Below are 4,792 nucleotides of genomic sequence, written 5' to 3'. Positions count from 1 at the left end.
TAAAAAATGATGTCAAGTTTTGAGCAATTTCTTTCTTAAATCACTGAACAATATTAAAAATGTCTATGCTGTTAAAAATACTCCGCTGAAATTCTGGAAATGGAAGAACAATTGGAGTATACATTCATAATATAATATTTAGTGTATGGAAGGAACTTTATTGCAAATTGTAATAATTTATATTATGTATTATGCTTTATAAAAGGATATGCTTTCCAACCATATAAATATAAAAATATATTCTTTATAAAAGTGTTAAAAATAATCTCTTAATTAAGTAGTTATTTAATTACAACCAAAGGTACTTAGTCATTGAGGCTAATAAAGAATTTAAACCTTAGGGAATAAAATATCAAGAAAAAAATTAGAAAATGTAGAACATGTGTTTGAAAAAATCTTTTGCTTGGGGACTGGAAGGTATGAATTTTTATTTTAAATCTTACTTCTTAAAAGTTATTCTTCATGTAGATTACTTTGGAAAATGTAATATATACCTGAGTTCTCACCACTTACCTTCATAAGGTCTATTATTCTGTGTTTACTTCATTCACTTCGTTTTTCAAGAAATACAACGTTACAGATATAATTGCTATCTCCGTTTCCCTTTCTGATTCCGTTTTCCTCCTTCCCTCCCTGAGGAAGCACAACCCTGACACCACCAGCTGACTTGGATAGAGGAGACTGGGGCTGGGGCTGTTGCAGCCAAACTGTCAATGTCCCACCATCCAGTCGGCCAACTACCAAACAAATCTTTCCCTGGCAAGTGGCTCAGATTGTCATGAATGTTTCAGACGGCTTGAAATCTCCTGAAGAAAAAAATCTGATGCTTAACTCTTCCATTTCAACAGATCCTAGAGAAGCTAATAGAGCCCCAAATGTTGATGGGTGAACACTGATGAGAGAAGCCACCTTTTCATTTGCTGAGGCCACATTCACAGCAAGGGACTTCTGCACTACGTTGTCTGCAATGCACAGAAAGCCCAAGTGAACCTTCCAGAGAAGAAATGTAATGCAGCTGGTATGGCTCTGCCAGTAATTTGAACATTAGCCAAAGGATGAACCAACAGGTGTGAACTGACTGGTTTGGCCAGAATTAAGCCAGAGCAGTGGAAGTAGGGGTGGGAGTAGCTTCACCACAGACTTCCTCTGTTACTTTGGACGAAGCTATTAAGATAACCAACAGGCATGTAAATGCCACAGAACATGCCATCATTCCCCAGACTGAAAGTACCTTTGCTCATATCATCACAGAGCTGGATGAGGGAGAGTGAGAAGAGTTCTAAAGGCTAAGGACAATTCAGGAGAAGAAAAAGACTCAAGAAAAAATGAAGGACTTGGAGCAATGGAGGGCAGCTGGGGAAGTGATAGAGCCTGGTGATCTTTGGCTGAAGAGAAGGTCAAGGATCTTCTGTTTGAACAATCCTTCCTGCTCTGGCTCTTTCAGGAGCCCTAAAATGTCACCATTTCAATTCATAGTATGTAGGTCCTATTATGTGTGACTATTTAATTTTTGGTCTAAGAATTCCATGGGCTGTAAAATTTCCTTGGATGTTCGGTTATGGGAATACCTTTGCAGAATCATAGTTCAGCCACCCTTTATCACCTGAGATTAGTAGGCTGTGCCCCAGAGCTTGTAGGGTTTACTCATGTATTTTTAATCATGTGTTTTTGTACAAAATTATGTTTTTGGAGATTTGTCCATGTTGATACTCACAATCCTAGTTCATTCATTAACTGTTGTATAGGGTTTCTATTGTATGAATGTGACAATATATCTATTCTCATAATAACCAATATTTCCGATTTTTCATTACTATAAACAAAGATGCAATGAAAATTCTGTTTTATGCATATACAAGAGTTTCTTTAGAGTATGTGCTCTGCGATTCATAGAGTATAAGTGCCTTCGACTTTACTAGATAGTGGTCACTTGCTCTCTAAAGTGTTTGTTCTACTTCTCCACATTCTCACCAATACTTAGGGTTATTGGAATTTAGTATTTTTTTTGCCAAATTGAATGCATGGAAAATGTATCTTGTTATTTTATTATCTATTCTCCTGAGTAACTGTAAGATTGATTATATTCTCATATTTTTTCTAGACTCTGGATTTCTTAACATATGAACTGTCTATTCTTTGGACATTTTTATATTGTTGCCTTTTCTATTTATTTATTTACTTTATTATATTCTAAATATTAATATTTTATTGATTATATGAATTACAAATTATTTTTATACTTATTAACGCAATGTGTTTGGAGCGTGGGGAGGGATGTGTATCAAAATGTGAACTTTTACCCTGATGAGAAATTCTTTTTTTTTTTTAAAGATTATTTATTTATTTATTTGAGAGAAAGTGAGAGACCATGAGAAGGGAGGTCAGAGGGAGAAGCAGACTCCCCATGGAGCTGGGAGCCTGATGCAGGGCTCAATCCCAGGAATGCAGGATCAGGACCTGAGCTGAAGGCAGAGGCTTAACCCACTGAGCCACCCAGGTGCCCCTGATGAGAAATTCTCTTATGAGTTACTTGAACTTACTATGGGTCAAGTATTTTTATTTAAGCATTTTACAAATATTAACTCATTTAATCTTGATGACACCATGAAACAGGTGCTATAAGTATCCTATATTCTTTTTTATTGTTTCACAAACAGCAGCTTTATTGAGATATAATTCACATACCATGAAACATACCCTTTTAAAAAATGTACAGTTCAGTGGTTTTAGTATATTCACAGAGATGTGCAATCATTACCATGAAGCGATCTCAGGACAAAGAAGCCCCACATTGATTAGGAGTGACTAACTCTGTATTTCCACTTAAGTCCCCAGTCTAGGCAACCACGAGTGTACTTCCTGCTTTTGTATTTTTGCCTGTTCTGGGAATTTCCTATTAACAGACTCATATAATATGTGTCTGGCTACTTTCACTGAGCATAATGTTTTCAAAGTTCATCCATATTGTAAAATGATCAGCATCCCATTTGTTGTTATTGCTGAATAATATTCATTCTGTGACATACCACATTTTGTTTACCCAATCATCAGTTTATGCACATTTGGGTTGTTGCTCTTTTCAGCGATTACAAACAGTGCTACTACAAGTGTTCGTTTACAAGTTTTGTTTGGACATTTGTTTTCGATTCTTCTGGAGTGAAATCTCTGGGTCATAAATCAACTGTAAGTTCAATTTTTTGAGGAACTGCCAAACTGTTTTTCAAAGCAGCCGCACCTTTTGTATTTCCACCAGCAATGTATGAGTGTTCCAATTTTTCCACATTCTTTCAACATTTGTCCACCCCTTTTGAATATAACCATACAAATGGGGGTAAAGTGGTTCTCACTGTGATTTTGATTTGCATTTATTAATGAATGATATTGAACATTATACATTATACATGTTATTGGCTATTTGTATATCTTCTTTGGACAAATATCTATTCAAATCATTTACCCATTTTTAACTGGGTTGTCTTTTTGTCGTTGAGTTGCAAGTTATTTACATGTCAATTATCTTTATGCTAAAGAGAAGGAAACCAAGTACAGGAAGGTTAAGTAACTTGTCTAAAGCCACGCAACTAGGATATGAAAGCAAGTAGTCTGGCTCTGGATGTAGTCCATGCTATTAACTTTTATGCTGTTCTGTCTCATAGTATTGTTCACCCCATCTGTGTGAAATCTGTAGTGAAGTTATAATATTATCTATAAGAAATAGGGCCAGATTAAAATTTAGGACTTGGGTTTTGGAAATACATCATGATGAAAGGTAATAATGTTGGGTGTCTTAAAATTTATTGCTCAAGAAATATTTTTATAATAGCAAAGGAAATAAAAACATTTGCTTATATTCTATCGCATAAGTTCTTGACCTATATTAACATAACCTATAATCAAATTCAAATTTTGATTCTCAGAAAACTGATACAAATTCTTAATCTCTTTGGAAGTAGGACTAGCACCTTATATTTAGGACTAGCACCTAAACGTCAAATATGTTTAATAAACATATTTTAAAATGTTTTACATATTTAACATATTGCTTAGCATAAAAGATGCTCAATAAATCAGTTTAAATATCTGAAGGCTATTGAATGTATTGGATTTATGTAAAATTAATTTTGTATATAGATATGTTAAACATTATCCTAAACCAACAAATATTTCAGTTTATATTCTGAACTGACATGTTATATATGAACATTATATTTCCTCAAAGACAACTTCAAAAAATTAGTTTGGTTCGAAGTATACTTAAAATTGACTTGCAAAATTGTCCAACAATATACATTTTGAAAATCTCTTCTATTGATGTCAACATCTACTGAAAATTAGAGGAAAAAATTCAACTTACTGAATCATTAAACTGTCTGCCAAACTGAACTAACTGCAGTTCGGGTTTTTTCTTTAAAGATTTTATTTATTTATTTGACAGAGAGGAACACAGCGAGAGAGGGAAAGCAAGCAAGGGGAATGGGAGAGGGAGAAGCAAGCTTCTTGCTGAGCAGGGAGGCTGATGCGGGTCTCGATCTCAGGACCCCAGGATCATGACCTGAGCTGAAGGCAGAAGCTTAACAACTGAGCCACCCAGGCACCTCTGCATTTCATTTTTTAACATTTAATACAATTTTGTATATTCAACATTTGCAGTATATAAAAGTCCACATAAGACATGGCAGCACTTTCAGGGCATTATGAATTCATTGTACGTACCGCTACTTAGAAATTTGTCAAGATTTTTGCCTTGAGTCCTAGTGGCTACCATATTCCATGGCAGAGTAAGTAGTGGAGC

The 4,792-nt window shown here is 34.8% G+C and overlaps 1 pseudogene; it reads left to right on the top strand.

Moving 5' to 3' along the window:
* The first annotated feature begins 803 nt into the window (after positions 1–803).
* On the top strand, positions 804–1,453 carry LOC123936910 (annotated as a pseudogene).
* Positions 1,454–4,792: the final 3,339 nt, after the last annotated feature.

The sequence above is a fragment of the Meles meles genome, chromosome 2, assembly GCF_922984935.1.
Source record: "Meles meles chromosome 2, mMelMel3.1 paternal haplotype, whole genome shotgun sequence".
Taxonomy (NCBI): Eukaryota; Metazoa; Chordata; class Mammalia; order Carnivora; family Mustelidae; genus Meles; species Meles meles.
The sequence above is the reverse complement of the archived record's forward strand: the minus strand, read 5'-3'. Positions and strand labels throughout refer to the sequence as shown.